Genomic DNA, 21,189 nt, shown 5'->3' on the forward strand with positions numbered 1-21,189 from the left:
CACTGACCAATATGTCTCTGACTGAGGCCAAACCACTTTTAAATGAAAGATGAGTGAGTCTATTTTCAAAATGGTTTCGGAACTATGACCAAATTCTCTGTGGATTGAAAGTTATGCCCAATTTTCTAAGAGACTGCCACACTGAAATTCATGCTATTTTCCAAGACTGTTATATGCTTTTATGTGGAACTGTTCACTGACCAATATGTCTCTGATTAGGGCCAAACCACTTTTAAATGAAAGATGAGTGAGTCTATTTTCAAAATGGTTTTGAAACCATGACCAAATTCTCAGTGGATTGGAAGTTATGCCCAATTTTCAACGAGACTGTCACACTGAAATTCCTGTTATTTTCCAGGACTGTTATATGCTTTTATGTAGAACTGTTCACTGACCACTATGTCTCTGATTGAGGCCAAACCACTTTTAAATGAAAGATGAGTGAGTCTATTTTCAAAATGCTTTTGGAGCCATGACCAAATTTGCTATGGATTGCAAGCTATGCCTATTTTTCTAAGGGGCTATCATACTGAAGTTTCTGCTCTCTTGTGAATTATTGTAATAAGACATGCTTACGAATTATCGACTATGCATGGTTGAAATAGGACATGCCCATGAAATAGTTAATGCTTATGAAATGGTGAATGTTTACGTAATGTTGAATATGCATGGTTGTAATAAGACACGCTTATGAAATGGTGAATGTTTAGGAAATGTTGAATATGCATGGTTGTAATAAGACATGCTTATAAAATGGTGAATGTTTATGAAATAGTGAATGCCATGAGATAATGACTGTGCATGGTTCTAATAAGACTTGCCTATGTGATAGTGAATATGCATGGTTCTAATAAGACATGCCTATGTGATAGTGCATGGTTGTAATCAAACATGCCTCAGATGTGATATGAAGCATTATGCAAAAGGTCATCCATTGGTAGTGCGATTTGGTATGATAAGAATGTCATCCGTTGGTAGCGTAATGTAATGTGATATGATAAGAAAGTTGTGTCGGCAGTTGAGATCTTTCCGTGAGTCCCCATGATAGGATGGGAGTTAGGATGTGAATGTGAATATTTGGATGGGTCGCGCCCCCCAAATCTATATGGGCACTACTCATTGGGTCACCCAGTGGTAATGTAACGCTCTCACACCAGAAGGGCATAAGGAGAGGGTCGTATCTTGCAAGGCCGCTGCCTATCAAAAGCCCCAAAGCGCGCTATGGACTGTGTGTGAGTGTGAAGACATTATGAAATGGGTCATCCATTTATCATTGTCTTCCCTCCTGAATAATGGTAGAAGTCTCAAGCAATGGGATTGGCTTGGCTTGATAGGGCTTCTATATCGGGAGTAGACAACATTAGGATTGCATATAGTTAATATATGTTTGTTTGAATTTATTGATATGGTATTTTAATAGAAAAGATTTGATAGACTGTTACCTCATGGGCTGTCTAATATCTGATTTGTGCTTACTTCACTATGAAAGAAATAACTCACGACACACTGCTAATGAAAGTAAGGTACAATATTCCATGCTGAAACCTGCATGAATCTTGGGGACGGTTGTAAATAACAGTGTACAGGCAGGAATGCATGGCGCTTTGATCTACTTACTGAGCTTCACAGCACATTCCTTTGACTTTCTTGAATGTAGAGTGCTAGCTCATAGGTCGAGGGCAGACAGTCGGGTGATCGCGATTGGCGGTTGAAGACCCGCACTTGACGAAGAACTTCCTTTTGATTGTAGGTGTTAGATGGCAGTTGGTCATATAGTGGTTTTGTTGTATAGCTTCGTATTTTGTTGTTGGGCCTTTAGTGCCCTGGGACATATTTGTAATAACTTTGGAGCTCTTTTGTATATATTGGTTTTAAATTGTTCAGCTTTTGTTATAGTTGTGTTTGGAGATTTTGTTTTCTTTTGTGGTTTGCTTTGATTCCTTCTTTTTAAAAGCGTTGAGCCACTCCCACCTGAGTGGCATTCACTACCTCTAATCGCTGTCCCGCACCCTGTTAACCTCTAGCAAGTACAGTATGGGGGCAGGGGGCAGGGCTGTGACATATGCATCATAACTATTCCAATGTTTCAATGCATAATGGATCTATCTCTATTGGGCCAATAACCTACAGGTCCCAAGATTCAAGGCCCAATGTTCAATTTGGAGAAGATAATTATTTTGGTGCAGAATTCATCTTAGTCTATTTCAAAACTCAAGGATGAATTTTCTCCAACTAATGGAGATTGATGCAGGAGCAAATGACTCGTATTTTGAATTTTTTAAATTAAAATTCAAGGAAGTATTTTTGGGAGATTTTCAGGGTTTAATGTTTTGCTTTTAAGTGTTTTATGGATTTCAAGGTTTTCTTTAGTTTTTTAGTATTTTTAGGAGCTGTTTTTGGAAAAGTCGTTAAAGTACTCATTGAATTATTTATTCTATCGGGAATAAAAATATTCATTACAAATTTTCTTTTAATTATGACTTCTATTTTAATTAGAGTTAAGATTTCTTGGAGTCTTAAGTAAAGTCTTTATTATAAATAGGGATTGGAAACTAAGGAGATTCACATAATTTTTTAATAATGAAGAAAGAGAGCTATGCTTGGAATCCCTGGTCAGGATTTTATTTAGGAGAACGCTCAGGATTCTCCAAGAGATTGCTTGTGTTGACCTGAAATATTGCAGCTTTTATGTTCTTCAAATTCTCAGATTACGTTTTCACATATGCAAGGCAAAATACTTTGGTAGCAACTCATTCTCTCATGAAATGTCAGTCTATCTCGATGTGCTTGGTTCTATCATGCTGGACTGGATTGTGAGTTCTACTAATGGCAGCCTCGTTATCATGATACAAGGACATTGACCCCTCAACAGGAAAGCCAAGCTCTCATCATAGGATTTTTCGCCAAAGAAATTCATGCACCATGAGCCATGAATCGTTACTCTGCTTCTACACTTGAACAGGCTACAACTAATTGTTTTTCCCAAGTCATATGGATACCCCTAACCAGAGTACAATAGCCTAGTGTAGTAATTAGGTCCACAATAGAACTAGCCCAATCTGCAACTATATAAGCATCAACACGCAGATGTCCATGTTTGATAAACAGAAATCCTCTACCTCCCCAGCCAGCATGCTTTTCAGTTGTTGAATACCCTTAGAACCAATGTTCAAAAAGACGGATCCGGCCACCTAGGCGACCAGGGGTCCTGGCCGCCTCAGAGGGCGCTCAGATACATGGGTACCCCAAAGTGTGGGGGTGGGGGGTATGAGAGAGAAAGAGAGGAGAGAGAGAGACGAGCCATGTAGAAATGAAGAGAGAGAACATTGTACTCCTAATTTTAAATAGCTACATATGTTGTCAATATATCAATGCTTTAACATGTGTGTCATAGTTAATTGTACTATGTTATATTATATTAGTAACTTTATACTTTGGTAGGAAAAGAGCCTGAGCTTAATTGGTTAGTGCTTGATGATTTGCAACGCTACGATTCCTACCAAGGGTAGGGGCCCTCTCCCCACTGACTCACCCAAAAAAACAAAAAAAAAACATCATTGACCCGCTTATTAATAATATATTGATGTTGACAACATTGACACACATCAACAATAATAATGATATTAATATTTTAATACATTTGTACCGTAGTTGATAGTACTGTTAGTATTATATTACTGACTTTGTAGTTTAGTATTGATATCAATAATATAGTCATTGAAGCAATGACTCATATCAATAATATAGTCATTGAAGCAATGACTCATATCAATAATAATAAGTTAATGTTATTTTAATACATTTGTACCGTAGTTGATAGTACTGTTAGTATTATATTACTAACTTTGTAGTTTAGTATTGATATCAATAATAAAATCATTGACAGCAATGACTCATATAAATAATAATAAGTTAATGTCTTACTACATTCGTATTGCAGTTAATGTCTTATTACACTTATTAATATATTTGTACTATAGTATCAATAATATATTATTTTTTAAGAAACATGTTGACACATGTGTTAGTAAAATATTGACATTGATGCATGTATCAATAGCTTATTAATGTGTTTGTACTATGGTCATACTATGACCATACCCAATGAGCCTATGTCGGTTGCTAGCCCAGTTAAATGACCCACTCAGTACTTTCGCTTCATCTTTGCACCCTCAAATATCCATGCTTTTGCTTGTCATGTCTCTCTTACTCCATCTAGACATTTCTGGACTATTGATTCCGGAGCCTCAGACCACATGACCAGTATGACTTCCTTGTTTCATTTTTATTTTCTTTGTTCTAGTAGAGACAAATTTAGGATCACTGATGCATGTTTTTCTTCTATTTATTAAAAAGGAACTATAAATATTTCTCCTCAAATGTCAAGGTCATCAGTTCTTTGTGTTCCTAGTTTTGCTACAAACTTAATGTTTGTCAAGAGCATTACCAGGAGCCTAAATTGTAGTGTAATCTTCTTCCCTTCCCACTGTGTTTTTCAAGACTTGGATACAAGGAAGACGATTGGCATAGGACATGAATTTCGTGTCTCTATGTTTTGGTTTTGATGACACCAATGTTCAAAAATGCGGATTCGGGTACCTAGGCGTTTTGGGTGCCCGTCCAAGAACTGGGTATCCTCACAATCCTCATAAAAATTGAAAAAATTGAACCCCCCCTCTTCCCCCCTTGATATGACTTTTAAATGAATATATAAGATTAACATGTTACCATGTTAGTTTTACAATAAGAATTTACGCATTTAAGACACCAATTAATTAAGAATTTAAGAATTAAGATATATGATATGATATCATTAAGATGGTAGTTTCAAAACAGTATGACTTGATATTATTTTACAATAAGACTCTAATGAATATACAAGATCTTAGTTTGACTTTAAGAATTAAGACTTCATTAAGATATCACATAAATACATAATAACGAAACATGACACCTTGAACAAAAAAGAATCAACTATTCATAAAAGAATATATATATACTCAAATTCATCATCCAAATGAGAAAAAATCAATTAATCACAAAAAAATCAATCTTTTACCTACAAACATGTAAATATATCGACATTCTCAAAAAGAACATGTAAACATATAGTAAGAGAAAAAAAAAGTAAAAGAAAATACACATGATTCATAACATAATATATTGTAGAAAAATAAAATCACAACCCTCTCCCAAATATGATAATACTTTAAAAATATGAAAATCAAATCGATGTCAGTTGCAAAACTCATCTATTGGGTCGCCAAGAGTTCTCAAAATCAACTACTCGAAGCTCCAAATCCACCCACGAACTATTGCCTTTGTTTTGGGAAGAAATCGAAAAAATAAAAAATTTATCGATCTTTCGTTAAATCACAAAAGTGTGGTTTTTGGGGGGACTTTCTCACCCTAAAGGCCAGTTTTTTGTTTTGGGGGGAACCACAAAACCCTTTTCCCCCCGTAAAAATTAAATTTTTTGACCATCACCAAAGTTTTTTTTTCCGTCCATCCGCAAAGTTTCATAGGGCGGCACCTAGGTGGGCACCCAGACAGTAACGCCTAGGCGGCGCCTTGCCCACCTATGCGGTCATCCAGAGACAGGGCCCATAATGATCCCGCCCAGACAGCATCTAGGCATTTTTTGAATTTTTTCGCCTAGGCGGTCGGGCAGCCGAATTTTTGAACAATGGATGACACCTATTCTTCAAGGCCTTTAATCATGCTCAAGTGTTTATAAAAATTTGATTTGGCAGTGACATCTTTGATTAGGTCATTAATCTTTTCAGTCATTGAAAGTTTTGTTCCTGAGTTGTTTATTTCGACTAGTGCGTCAGAATTTTCAATGTGATGTGTGTGAACTTCCGTGCATTGTAGAAGCTCATTTTTTACCTAGCAATAATAAACGCATTGCTCCTCTGCTATTATCTATCCTGATGTTTGTAATCCCTCTCTTGTTACATCTGTTTTGGCTATCGTTATTTTGTTTATTCCAAGGAGGATTCCTCTCGTTGTACCTGGTTCTATCTCATGAAGACCAAAAATGAAGTTCCTAATATCTTTAAGGTCTTTCATAAAATTATCCACACTTGTTTATACTAAAAATAAAATATTGAGATCTGATCATATTAACGAGTGTTGCATTTGAACTAGAGAGTTGTTCTATTTGGAGAACGTGGCATTAAATACTAAACTTGTTGCTCATACACAGTACAAAAAATGGTATGGCCGGAATAATGTATTCAAGAGATTTTGGTACCATACACATTAAACTTGTTGCTCATACACAGAACATGGCATTAAACATTAAACACCTATTAGAGGTTGTTTATGCTCATCTCTGAAGTATGAATATACTCAAAGAGATGTGGTTTGAAGCTATGCTCATTGCATGTTATCTTATCAATCAGATGCCATCTCATTTACTATATTATAAATCTTCCTATAAACTTTTCCATCCTGATTGGCCACTGTTGGGTATGCCCCTTAAAGTCCATGTTTGTATTGCATGTTATCTTCTCAATCAGATGCCATCTCATTCACAAGATTATAAACCTCTCTATAAACTTCTCCGTCCTGATTGTCCACTGTTTGGTGTTCCCCTTAAAGTCCGTGTTTGTATTTTCTTTGATCTTGGTTCATACCTTACAAAGTTGGATCCCTAATATGTAAAGTGTATTTTTCTTGGATATTCTTCTACTCAGAAAGATACAAATGTTATGATCCTCTGTCAAGAAAAAAAGTTTGCCTCGATGGACATAACCTTTTTTGAGTCTGCCGCCTTTCCCTCCTCCTTTTTCAGGGGGAGAGTAGTGTGTAGAGAGGACTTTTATTGCGCTTCCTATTCCTTTTTTTCCTAGTTCTGGAACTCACAAGGACAGTGGGAAGCAAATCCCATGAATAAGAGAGACTTGAAGTCTATACTCAGCAGAATTAGAAGGAATTGTAGACCACCATAGCAAACAGGCCTCTAAGCAAATGCATACCTTTTATCTAGGTACTTTCAATATATGCCAATGTGATGATTTTGACCTGGCTATTGTTGCATGAAAAGGTAGATGAAGTTGTATTGTACACCCAATTAGCAATTTTATTTCTTGTGAGTCCTTGCCTCCTTGCTACCTTGCTTTTGTGTCTTCTTTGTCTTTTGTTTCTATTCCTACTAGTATTGTTGAAGCTTTAGCTTATCCTGAGTGGAAATAGACTATGTGCGAGGAGAGTTGAGAGCATCAATCACAGATGGTACTTGGAAATTGGTCGACCCTCCTAAAGAGAAGTTGTTGGTCGGTTGCATATGAGTTTACACTATGAAGCCAATGGTATAGTTGATAGATACAAGGCACGATTAGTTGCCCAAGGGTTCACTCAATTTATGGAATAGATAATCAAGCGACATTTGCTCTTGTGGCTAAGATGACCCCCATTCATGTCCTTTTGTCTCTAGTAGACAACTTGGAGTGGTTGTTGCACCAAGTAGATGTTAAGAATGCATTCCTTCATGGGGAACTACAAGAAGAAACACACTTGTTACCTCCACTTGGATTTAGTACTCTTGGATATGAGGGTGAAACTCTGCCATAACCGGTCCCATGCCAGTCATGCTGGCCCCAAGCTTGGAGAAAGGAGAGTTGTGTTAGGTTGGCAACTAGCATAAAACTTTTCCTACATCTTTTTCATGAATCATGATCCAATGTTTTATGCTCATGCTAGGGCATTCTCCGTAAGTGGTGCACTGTATCAGAACCCATGTGTTGTGAGAAATGAGTGAGGTTCAGCTAGGTAGTTCCCTAGAAGTGACACACCACAACGATGCCTGGTTGCGACCATAAGTAGGCAAGGGCCCAAGCCATTTGGATAAGCATGGATAAAGAAGCTAGTCCAAGAAAATAAGATACGTCTAGCCATATGGAACATAAGAACTAGGAACTTTAACAGGTAAGAGTATGGAGTTAGTGGATACAATAACATGAAGGAGATTAACATAGCTTGCTTACAAGAAACTAAGGGAAAACGAGCAAAAGCTAAGAAAATTGATGGATATAAACTTTGATATACAAGAAAGGATAACAATACAAATGATATACACCATACGCATATCAATAGATGCAGATTTAAAGGTGAAGTAGTAAATGTTAAGAGAGTGTAAAGTAGTAAATGTTAGGAGAGTAGGTGATAGGCTCATTTTAATTAAGTTTGTGTGAGGGGAGAAGATCATCATCATCATCATCCAATCCTTATCCCAATTATTTGGGCCTTCCCCATGCTCTTTTAGAGCCTTCTGCTTGAACCAAATCATATCTCCTAACAGGTGAGGATAGTTTTAGGAGGAAATGGACGGATAGAGAGGATATTTTTAGGAGGCGACTTAAATGGTCATGTAGGAAAATATAATAGAAGATATGAAAAGGTACATAGAGGATATGGATTTGGAAATGAGACAGGTGACGCTATTCTCGATTTTGCTATGGCTTATGACCTAGCGATAGCAGACACCTGCTCTAAAAAGCGAGATGAACATTTAATAACTTACAAAAGTGGATCATATAAAAACCAGATAGATTTCTTTCAAGTTAAGAAGGCAGCTCGACCATCATGTAAAGACTATAAGGCTATCCCAGGAGAGAGTTTGAATGTGCATCATAGGCTCACGGTTATAGATGTTTGAATAAGGAGATGGAAGAGGAGTGAATTAAGTAGTTGTATAAGAACTAGGTGGAGGAATAAAAAGGGATAAAATAGACTTATTTAGGAATACAATTGACAAATGAAGGAAAATAGAATTTTGAGGACGAAGTCAATGTTATGTAGATTAAGATGCCTGATTGTATAAAGAAAGTTTTGAAAAGACATTTTAGAAGAATCTAGAGGGTAAAGACAATCTGAAAAGGAAACTTGGTGGTAGAGTAATGAAGTTCAAAAGGTCATTAATGAAAAACAATCATGTTACAAATCTTGGCAATGAAATAGAAATGATCAAAACTTAGAACAATATAAAAACACCAAGAAGAATGATAAGTAGTAAGACTAAACTTAAGATATATGATGATCTATACAATAAATTGGGGGCAAGAGAAAATAAAAAAGATGTTTTCAAACTAGTAAAATGAGAAAGGGGAAGTGTAGAAATCTAGACCTTGTCAAATGCATTTAGAGTGTGCATTAAAGGGTTTTCGTGAAGGATACAAGGTCAATGAAAGATAAAGAATTTAATTTAAAAAATTGTTAAAGGGCGACTATTATGGGAGCACAACGTTAGGAGGAACCTTTAACATAAATGAGGCCGGAGGTTATAAATACGTCCATAAGATTAGGTTATATGTAGTGGAAAAAGTATTGAGAAAGATTAAGATAGGACAGATTATAAGACCAGATGGTATCCTAATACAGGTATAGAAGTGCATGGGGGATATTGGCGTATTTTGGTTGACCAAGTTGTTCAACAAGATCTTGAGAACAAAGAAAATACTACACTAATGGGGACAAAGTATTATGACACCTATTTAGAAGAACAAAGGAGACATACAAAATTGTAACAAAAGAGACATACAAAATTGTATAGATTATCGAGGGATCAAACTTATGAGTCACGCTATGAAGCTATGGGAGAAATGATTGAGAAACAATTATGACATAAAATGAGTATATTAAAAAACCAATTCGATTTTATGTTAGGGAGGTCAAACGTCAACAGTTGAGGCTATTTTTCTACTTAGGTAATTGATTGAGAAGTTTAGGGAGAAGAGAAAATACCTCGTGGTCTTTATTGATTTAGAGAAAGCATACGATAGGGAACCTAGAGAATTAATTTGGTGGATGTGGGAAAAGAAAGAAGTATCTAGAGGATGTATTGATATGGTGCAATATATATATAAGCGAGTGTTAACTAGTGTAAAGACAACTAGTGGAGAGACAAGTGAGTTTTTAATGATAATAGGCCTATATTAGGGATCAACATTGAGCCCACATCTTATTTTAGTTATGGAAGAGTTAATAAGGCAGCAGGATGCGGTACCGTGGTGTATGTTGTCTATGGATGACATAGCTTCGATTGATGAGACTAGAGATAGCGTCAATGCAAAGTTAGAACTTTTGAGAGATGCTTTCGAACTAAAGGTTCTAAAATTGATCAGAGTTTACATAATATATGAAATGTAAGTTTAGTAATAATAGGAGTAGAAACGAGGAAATAGTTAATATTGATGGCCAAGAAGTACTAAAAATAGATTATTTTCGATATCTTAGATCGATAACGCTATGAGAATGGAGAGATTAAAGAAGAAGTTACAAATAGAATTAAAGCAGGGTGAACAAAATAGAGATGTGCTTCTAGAGTCTTATGTGATCGATGTTGGGGTTTAGTGGCCTTTAAAGGCCATAAAAGTATGTAAATTAAATTATATTGGATTCTAGACTTCAATGGGAGTACGTTCGTTTGTTGACTCAGCTAGGGTTAGGAGGTTTATGGCCCTGTTCATGTCCAAAACCCTTACCCCTGGGTATATGGCACTACCGAATTCAGAGGATCATCATCCCTTGTTGAGATCAGAGAGATGTATAGAGATGGTTCGTAAGCCAGGAGAGCTTCGTGGTCTCCTATGTGCCTATACAGACCTGTGAGAGCAAGGGCTAAACCCTTAACAAACTTCAGCACAACATGTACACATGACAGCCGCATTACTGGGAAGCAACCCTGAAAAGAGCCCTTGCACTATAGTGATATGTGCGTATGACTTTCTATTAAGGGGTGGAACCTGTAATCCATATTTTAGGATCGTGGTTCCATTATTTATTGGCCAACTTTGATGAGCCAATCATGAGCCCTTGAATGAGACTGTAGGTCATAAATCTCGCTAGGTCGGTTTGAGGAGATAATTGTAGATCACTGTCACTGGCTAATGTGGAGTGCCCAAACAGTCACTTATCTTCACCTAATGGCACCAGTCCACTTCTGGATATTGCATTTTTGATGAAAGAAGGTTTCTGTGAATTTTAAAAAAACAAATCAAAATTTTTAAAATTAATTTCAGCTATGAATTCCTTGAAAAAGGTATTTTTGAAATTATGGTTTGCTGAAGTGGCACGTGTGGGGCCCTTGGATCCAACTCCACATGCATGCCACACCACATGGGTGAGGCTTGGAGCCCATGAGGACCACAACCCACTCATGGAGGTGGCACACCCCCTCCTCTATTATTTTAGTTTTGTTTTAATCGAATTCGAAGGTGTCTTTTAAGTTAAGGAAATCTTTTAAAAAATGATTATATCTTTATTTTGTGGGAGTTAGTTTTTTACCACATGTTTATCTTTTTGGATTCTTACAATCTTGAGAGATGTGAGAGTTCTAAAATATTACGTTTAAATAGGTCTTATCCTAGTTTGACTAGAAGTGGATATGAATCACAAACATAGGGGATAAGGTTCCTCATATTCCTGCCTAAACTATGGCGGCTGATTCATGGGATTTATTGGGATGAATGACTTAGATTTAATTCTCTCACCTTAAAGACTTCTTCAAATCCTGTTGATAATGATGAGTCATGATTGGAAAGGCACATCTAAGGCACATGAGGGCTATATAAGGAGGGGTTCCCCCTAATTGTCAACACCTTTTATTTTCTAGCCTCTCTCTCTCTATCTACTCCCTCTCCTCCACATCCCACTCTCTGTTCTCTCTCTCTCGTTCTCTCTTTTCTCTAGGTGGCACGCCATACTCCATTAGTTTTTAGGGGTGCACCACCGAAAGAAGGAGAGAAGGGGCCAAGCCCAGCCCTAGATTTGGTTAAGGAGAGGTGCCATAGTGGCATGCCCCATATTATTGAAAGGGGTCTTGAAAACCCTAATATTCTCTTATGCTCTCAAAACCCTAGTTTGGAGGTATTGTCTAAGGAAGCTTCCAGCTCAAAAAGTTCAGCAAGGCCAAAAGGATCAGAATGCGCCATTGGCAAGGAAAACAAGGGTGGGTGTACTAAGTCCCATGTGGGTGACTCTCCAGAAATTCGAGTAAGTCTTCCCACCTGTTTAGTTTTATTTTAAGTCAACTTTGCTTGTTTTATGTGAACTTTCAGGAAAATTATTTGTACTAAAATTGTTAGTGGAAGCTTGTTTTTAGTTTCTAAATTGTGTCTATCCTATTTAGCAGTAAAACCAAAGATTCTAGATAGTATTTTGGGTTTTATTTCTTATTTGCAGCAATGAATTGTGGCGCTTATAAGTGGAATTCAGATTGATTAATACAAGAAAAAGAGAATTTTCGTTTTTACTCCCTTGAATTCTGAATCGCCACTTCTTCCACATTGCATACCAATGAAACTGAAGGGGAAATTCCATACGACGGCTGTAAGATTAAACAATATCGATAGAATGATTGCACTTGAGATGAGGATGTTGAAATGGATGAATGGCAAGACAAAAAGGATAGAATTCAGAATGCGTACATCCGAAGGAACTTAGAGGTAGCTGCAATAGGCGATGATGAGGGGCAATAGACTTAGGTAGTCTGGTCAAGTACAGTTTTGACCAGTGTTTTAAAATGCGGGATGAGGCCCTGATGCGGTGGGGGGCCGATGCGGCCCCGATGCGGGTGCATCTTGGTCAATAAATGTAAAACAATTCTAAAAAATCTAAAAAAATAAGTTAATGCATAGAAAAAAATATGAAGGTGATATATGTGATAGTAGGTATTTTAGTTCAATGATCAACTTCAAAACTATTAGCTGTCAGAGATTTTGTATCCAGTTATCCACTATCCCCTGATAGAAACTAGAAACTTGAAACCAGCTTCATAAAGCATTTAACAATCAACAACCATAAGCACAAATTTGCACCATAAGCACAACCATCAACAACCATAAGTACAACCATAAGCACAAAATAGTGATATTACAAAATACAAACCAAAAGTCAAGCTCAAAAAGAGTTAATAGTTAATAACTTAATACAATCATCCATTTTGAGAGTCAATTTTGAAATTTGAACTTCATTTTTTCAAATATCAATCAGACAAGTCATCTTGAGAGTCGTCATGCGCATCATCAATATCATCTTCGACGGCCTCCATGTATTCTTCTTCATCGGTCTCCTCTGAGTCAGCTTCCTCCTCGACCTCTAAAGCTAATGTGCGAGTGCGACTAGACCCAACAGCTCCTCTACTCTTTTGTGCTCTAGTGTTAGGTCGATCTTCTTCATTAACCCCTGTTGCTAGCTCGACATCAAGCCATGTAAGATCCTCACCCTCAAACACATGCTCTTGTCTTGGATCTACGGTCCACTCACTTATGGAATCACCATCAGCTTCATATAATTGAATATGGTTGAGCTTCGTGCGATTTTCATACTTCTCCCTAAGCCGCTCGTTATACCGCACATAAACCAAATCATTCAACTTTTTCTGCTCCAACCTATTTCTTTTTTTTATATGGAGCTGTGGTAGAAATTTGAAATCAGATAAATTAGATTTTAGATTAGAAAATTGAAATTCAAGAAATAAGGATTAAGGAATAAAGAGTAAAAGACTTACATGCTCAAATGCACTCCAATTGCGTTGATAACCAGATGAGCTACATGTGAGATTCAACACTCAAATAACGAGACATTGTAGATTTGGTGTCTCGCTTCCATATAATGCCCACCATGCAGCTGTATAATATTTTATAATTTAGAATATAGTTAAAATTAAGGGTATAAAATAAACAATGGAACTATACATAAAGTAAGAGACAAGTAAGATTATTTTTGGGCTTTTGGCCTTTACCTGGATCTGTAGTGTCCCTATTTCGAGTGGCAATATCTCTCCCAAAGTTTCCCAAGGCTAACTTGAACTTAATTAATTCATGGCTCTAGATCTCATCCTGGATATCTTTGTCTGGCACCAACCTCTCCAGCACATCTAAGAACCCACCATTTATTACACGATCTGACTCAATGGATGGGTGCTTGTAGTGAAGAGATGGGTTTAGAAAATAACCGGTTGAATAGAGGTGCCTGTGCATAGCCTTGCGCATATTTTCAGCCTTGCCCATCTCCTATCAATAATTTCAAGCATAGCCTTGCGCATATTTTCATCATCCTTTAAAACATTTTTTATTTCAGTTCTTGCCCTAGTCATTGCCTCATGTATGTAGCCCATGGAGGGCTTCGCATCACCATCAACCAGTCGAAACACTCTCACTAAAGGGCGAGCCACCTTCAATGCAATAATTATTTGACTCCAAAAAGATGTATTCAAAATAATCTTTTTAACCTTTCTCCCATCCTTATGCTTTGACCATTTGCTTTGACTCCATGGTCCTTAAGGCACTTTTTTGCTTGGCTTCGAAGAGTGAGAACTGACGTGGCAAATCTAGTGATACCCGGTCTCACTAATTCTCTCTTCTTTGTAAAAGACCTCATCATGCTTAAGACTATGGTGTGATTGTAAATAAATCCAACAACAAACATAGCTCTTGAAATCACCCCACTAAATAAAGATGTTGTACCCATTTCCTTAAGCATAAGATTAACACAGTGAGCTGCACAAGGTGTCCAAAACATATACTTCATTTTCAAAGTCAAGAAATGCCCAGCTGCAGCATAGTTGGCACCATTGTCAGTGATAATTTGTACCACATTTTGCTCCCCAACAAAATTGACAATCTCATCCATCAAGCCAGATAAGTATATACCATCATGTGACTTGTCTGATGCATCAATAGACTTAACAAAAAAAGTACCTGTTGGGCAGTTAACCAAAAATTAATGAGTGCCCTTGATTTCCCATCAGACCAACCATCACACATAATAGTAGCCCCATATTTCTCCCACCCTTCTCTCTGAGAAATCAAAATTTTATTCACATCAAATACAGCATCCTGCAACAAGGGCTCCCTAACCTCATGTAGTGAAGGAGGAATAAGTCCTGGGCTATATTGCCCAATTGCTTGGACCATACATGCAAAACTATCCAGAGTTATAGTATTAAAAGGAATGTTGGCCATGTAAATCCACTTTGCAATCCATTTACATGCCGACTTCTTTTGTTCTTTCTTATATTTATTGTCAATTGTGGTTTGTTTTGTTTTTTGTTTTCTCTCCTGAACCACAATTTTGGGGCTAGGGTGAAAAAAGAATCCATTGGCCCCTTAGAGAAAGGTGTTCTTCTCTCAGCACTACCACCAATATTTATAACCCTCTCTCTTGAGGTTGGAGTATGAGTACCCCTTTGCCTCATAGCAACTTCAGACATATCATCATCATCATCATCATCATCATCATCATCAGCAACATCAAATAATTGCATATCATCAAGTAATTCCTTTCCTTTTTTTTCTTTATTCTCTTTATCTTTTTTCAATCTATCCAAATATTCTCTAATCTGCAATTTTATATCATCCATAGCTTGTGGGCATGCTCTTACATTGCCATAAATTTCGACTAAATGCTCTTTTTGTTGAAAAATACCACCCGTATAAGTATTTCCACAAAGCAAGCATATCACACAATTTCTATCTTTCGGATTTTTTAGTTTAGCATATTTTCAAGCCGGATCCTTGTTACTAGAAGATTGGGAAGAAGACATTGCCCCAAAAATAAATATAACAGTATTATTGTACAAGAAGGAATAAAAAGTTACCGACTCTGTGAAGTAGTGCTCGATTTCTTCACAGCCACTGAAATCCCCAATTTCTTATCACAAATTCACCTTAACATCCCCAAATCAACAATAAAAGGCATCAAATGAACATCCAAGTATCAAACAACCGCCAAATCGAAGATTTGGATGAAAAACAAATTTTCGCCAATTTTTTTTTTCCTTCAATTTGATGCAAAAAAAGCTACAAAAGTGGCTGGAAATCTTTGACTAGGGGGTATAGTAACCCCCCAAACAGTTTCCCTAAACATTGGAACAAAAAAAGACCATTTTGCCCCTCCCCGAGGGGCAAACTTGAAAAAAACTTTCGTGGAACAGATGCGGGCGAGATGCAGTCTGATGCGGCCATGATGCGGCCTGATGCGACGCATATGCGCCTGAACGGGATGCGGATGCGAGCGCATCTCGCATGATGCGGCTGCATTTTAAAACACTGGTTTTGACCTAATACCTCACCTGTTAGGAGGAGCGATTTGATTCAAGTGAAAGGCTTTAGAAAAGCAAGGGGAAGGCCCAAAATGACATGGATGGAAGTAGTGAGAAGAGGTATAGTGACTTATGGTGTGACTGAAGGTATGGCCCTTGATAGAGCAAAATGGCGAAACAAGATTCGTGCAGCCAAACCCCAAATAGTTGGGATAAGGCTCGGATGATGATGATGTATATGACAAAAAAGCGTGTAGATTGTGAAAGGCTATTTATTAACTAAAACAGGCTCCTGAAACTTGGTTTGAGGGGTTTGCGGTTTTGCTCAAAGAATTGGGTATACATGAAGTTATGCAGAGCAAACCTTATTTGCCAAGCATAACACATTCAGTATCACTGCCATGATTGTATATGTGGATGATATAGCTGTAATGAGTAGTTGCTCTAAGCAATGTTGAAAAATTCAGCACCTGGCCTCATAGGCGTGCCCCTAGGAGGGCACCCTAGGCTAGGCAGGCGCCCTGGCTAAGGCTCGCACCTTGGCCCTCTCCCTTCTTTCCTACATGTATAATTACATATTTTTATATTATACATCTCTTTGCGAATTGATATAATCTCCTTTGGGGGAGAAATTGGAGGTTGGATTGCACTATATAATGGCTTATCGATGCTAACATCAGCTGAATCCCTAGTCAATGAAGCATTATGAGCATTAAACTAACTTGGACGATTGAATTTAGCTGCCCCACAATGATCACATTTGCACTTACTCTTATCTCCTTGGTTGAGCCCCACTTTTCCAAGTTTTTGACGTCCACCTACCTTCTTGTCTTAAGGAACTGATGATGCTGAGGCCACATTGAACAAACAACTACCTGAGCAGGCAACATGACACTTTTTCTACTGTCATGACTTTCAACAAAGGACTACATTCGGTCGAGCAATGGAAGAGCATCCCTATTGAGTATTTGAACCCTAGCTAACTCAAACTCAGGGTTCAATCCTGTCAATAACTCAAAAATATGAGTTTGCTCCACAAACTGCTTGTCTTTCTCCCCATTTTCCTTACAAGCCGGCTTAAACAAGTGGTAGTGGACCAACTCCTCCCACATGCTACAAAGGAGAAATATGCAGCAAGAGACGTCCCCCCTGTCGAGAATGGAAAATTTTCTGTCTCAATAGGTATACTCTAGCCACATTTTTGTTTTGAACAGGAAGAAGCAGCCCTGCTCCTTAATATGTTCCTTTGGGTTTCAATAATATTTGCGAGAGAGAGTCCCAAATCTCTCTCGCAATCCTTAGGAAGAAGAAGCTTTTACTAATCGATGGTTGCATAAAGTGTAATAACCAAGAGATTATGGTCAGATTTTCAGTTTCCAACTTCTCATGTGAGGAATATGTTCTTTTGGGTTCAATAATATTGTCATTAATGTACCCCACTTGCCCCTTCCACTAACGAACATTGACCACTCTAAATAAATTTTCTCATCAAATTTAACAGCCGTAATCAGCAGTCCAAAGTTATCTCCATAGATACATGTATGGGAGGTTACACTTGGATTACTAGAGATGGAAGAGGAGTCACTAATACTAGACATGTCAGCCAGCGTACAAACCAAGAGAACATGCTAGCCAACATAACCAGCACCTGAAATTCACTTAGCACAGGAATCCGAGACCATCCATACAAGAGACCCTAATACTGATTGAGTCTCAAAAATCAAAAACCAGGGTTTGACATATTTAAGGGTTTCGACAACACCATCAAATCATCCCAACCAGATAGAGCGCTTTTAATTCAACATCAAGAACCTGAATAAGGGTAAAAAGAGACTGTGAAATCGGGCTTTTACATTTTTTTTAGATTTAGGGTTTCTAAACCATACACTGATGGAGACCATCACACATTCAGACCACATCATTTGGGTTACAAGAACCATTCACCGACTCTTGCTCTGACACAAAGTTAAAATATACAGCAAAAGGAGAGGAAGAATAATGAGGGAGAAGAAAATATAGAGATAGAGAAAGAAAGAGGTTTAGAGAGAGAGAGAGTCACAAGGGAAAAAGGAGTGAAGAGAGGCAGTCACGTGGGTTCAATTAACCCACACACCCCTCCCTTCTAGTATGCGTTGTTATATTTTACTATTGGACATTGATGTCCTTTAACTAAACAAAAAAACAGATAATCCATAGGGACTTAAATACAATAGAAGTATGAAATTTAGCATTCACAACAAAAGGGTGAGAGAAGTATGGGGTGATCATCACGTGTGATGGACGGTCTGATGGAAGGTTTAGGACATTCATTAATTTTTTATTACAGAGGATATGGCCCTTGATGGAGCAGAATGGTGGACTAGGATTCGTGTAGCTTGCCCCAAAAAGTTGGGAAAAGGCTCTGATGAGGATTAATTCTTTTGTCAATTGTCCCTAGGAACTTTTCTTTGTAAGCCTATTGATGCATCAACAAGTCATGTGTTGCAACATACTTGCGTGGGTTGATGGATGATATTGTAGAGTTTGTTGGGGAAGAACATGTGGTACAAATTGTCATTGACAATAGTGCCACTTATTATACATCTGAACATCTCTTAATTTTGAAGAGGCATACGCTTTTGAGCCCTTACACAGCTCACTGTCATGATCTCATGCTTGAGGATATAGGGACGACATCCAAGGTTAAAGAGGCAATCTCAAAAGCCAAGTTTGTCATTAGCTCATCTATAGTCATACATTAGTCCTAAGCATGACGAACACGTCTACCAAGAAGATAGAGATAGTGAAAGTAGGAGCAACAAGATTTGTCACGTCATTTCTCACCCTTCAAAGCATATGTAGGCAAAACGATGCCCAAAGGACCATGTCTAGAAAAGTGGAATAGAAGTGGTAAAGCATTGAGATGAGGAAAAATTAGAGTAAATAGTGCTTAATCCATCTTTTTGGGCCTAACTCTACTATATATTGATATTTCTCGCCCTTTAGTGAAAGTGCTTCGCTTGGTTGCTGGTGAAGCAAAGCCTGCCATGGGCTACATACATAATACAATGACTAAGGCAATAGAAGAGACCAAAATGGTTTTTAAAGAATGATGAAACCAAATACATGTATACTTGAAATTGTGGATAAGAGATGGGATAACAAGCTTCACCAGCCCCTCCATGTCATTGGTTACTTCATGAATCCATCTCTTCACTATAGGCAGCCATCTATTAAATCCTCATCATCATCATTATCCAAGCCTTATCCCAATTATTTGAATCAGGTTCCTCCATCCTTCTCTATCAGGGCCATACACTCAATAAGACCAAAAGTCACCATATCTATTCTCACTATCGCTTAAGTGGAACGTCCTAGCATGAGCATATCACATAGGTCTCTTCATCCATTAAGTCAAATCATATAATAAATGAAGGTTCTTAGATGTACTTGAGAGGTTGGTCCCTGATCCAGCTATAAAATTTGAGATTCAAAGTCATGAGTTAATCAAATGTGCATTAGGGAAATTGGACAAGATATCACTATGCGGGCACGGATACTACACAACCAGGTAACTAAAGTGTTAAATTAATTGTTTCTTCTTTAATTTGTTCTACTTGTATAGTTGTATATACTACTACTAGTAGATAAACATCTAAAATAATATGCATCTAAGTTGTGTGCATCATATAGAAACGAGACACCAAATCTTTAATGTCATGCTATTCTAGTGTTGAGCCTCCCATATAATTCATCTGATTGCAAGTGGAATTGGAACGCATTTGAGCATGTAAGTCTTTGTTATCTTGGTTTCAACTTTTCAAAATCTAGATTCTAGAAAAATAGAAATCTATTGAGCATTGAGAAAGTTAAATAACATTTTTTCTTTGTTGCTTGTTTCCTTGCTTTGTATCACAGCTCCACATCAAAAAAGGAAATAGATGGAGCAGAAAAAGTTGAATGATCTCGTCTTCGTGCAATGTACTGAGTGCCTTAATGGGAGGTACCTGAAGAGCATGGATGTCAACCCCATTCAATTGGATGATCCCATGGCTGAGGGCACAATTGAACAGGAGATCCAGATTAGAACATGTGTTAAGAGGGTGAGGAACTTACTTGGGATGATGTCGAGCAAGTCATGGGGCATAGAGAAGAAGTAAGGCCTAGCACTAGATCGCAAAGGAGGAGAGTTGGGTCCAGTTCCATATCAATTTTTGATGTGGAGGAGCAAGAGTCTGGCTCAGAGGCGATTAAGGAGGAAGTTGTATATGTGGCAGAAAGCGATGATCCTTACATCTTAGGTTTCAAGTGTGGGAGATGCAGAAGCCCATGCACATGCACATGATGAATCACCATATGACTTGTCTAATTGAGAGTTTCGAGTTAGGACTTGGGAAACTTGAGAGTTGATTATCGTTTCTATGTTATATGTCATAAACTTTTGTTCTTTGCCTCTTTGGAGTTTAAACTTGATGATGGGATGCTTATGTAATATGTACCTATAATTATGAACTATGAAGTACATTTGGTTATTAAAATTTTATGTCATGACTAATTTGAATATTGGGAATTTTATTTATTTAATTTAGTGAATGAGACGGAATAGATTACCAAGTTTACGTGATAATTGTATTAGACATTTAGAGATTAGAGACTACAAACTATGTTACTCTTTATCAAGCTAGCAAGGAACTCAGATAGCTAATATATTAGAGGTAGTTAATAAATCGTAATACCTGCTATCACGTTTATTACACACTTAAGATTTTATTTGCATTATTATATTTTTATAATTTCTTTAAAATTTGTGTATATTTTTGACCGCATGGAGGAGATGTGCCCACATGGGAACCACATCAAACTGCTTTGCCATATCAGCCCCGCCCCCCCCCATGTCAGTAATGAGGTGTTATCGATGATGTCAGCGCTTACATCATCACCTGTGTCACTGATGACATCATTTTTTGCGTCATCCTTGCATCATCGGGACACGTGTGCTGGATAATTTTGCAATCGGACAGTCTCATAAAATTAGTAAATTAGTCTTCCATCTTATTGACAATATTAGCTTTTCCAATACTGTCCAGACTATCATTGCTAACAAATGAATTGTTTTCCCATTTGTACAGTAGTGTGTCTCTGAAGATCTCAAGGCTCTTCAA

At 37.5% G+C, this 21,189-nt stretch overlaps 1 protein-coding gene and 1 long non-coding RNA gene across 9 annotated transcripts in view; both read right to left on the minus strand.

Annotated features, from left to right (window-relative positions):
* The window catches only part of LOC18432666 (uncharacterized), a 47,132-nt gene that overhangs the window by 7,893 nt on the left and 18,050 nt on the right, over positions 1-21,189 (minus strand). The window lies entirely within an intron of this gene.
* LOC148782049 (uncharacterized) lies at positions 12,860-13,632 on the minus strand. The gene is made up of 2 exons (XR_016055362.1): positions 13,514-13,632; positions 12,860-13,417 (listed from the first exon to the last, which is right to left on the minus strand). It is a non-coding gene; the product is annotated as an uncharacterized LOC148782049 (long non-coding RNA).

The sequence above is a fragment of the Amborella trichopoda genome, chromosome 5, assembly GCF_054954075.1.
Source record: "Amborella trichopoda isolate Santa Cruz 75 chromosome 5, AtrichopodaSantaCruz75HAP2 v2.0, whole genome shotgun sequence".
In the NCBI taxonomy this organism is placed as follows: domain Eukaryota; kingdom Viridiplantae; phylum Streptophyta; class Magnoliopsida; order Amborellales; family Amborellaceae; genus Amborella; species Amborella trichopoda.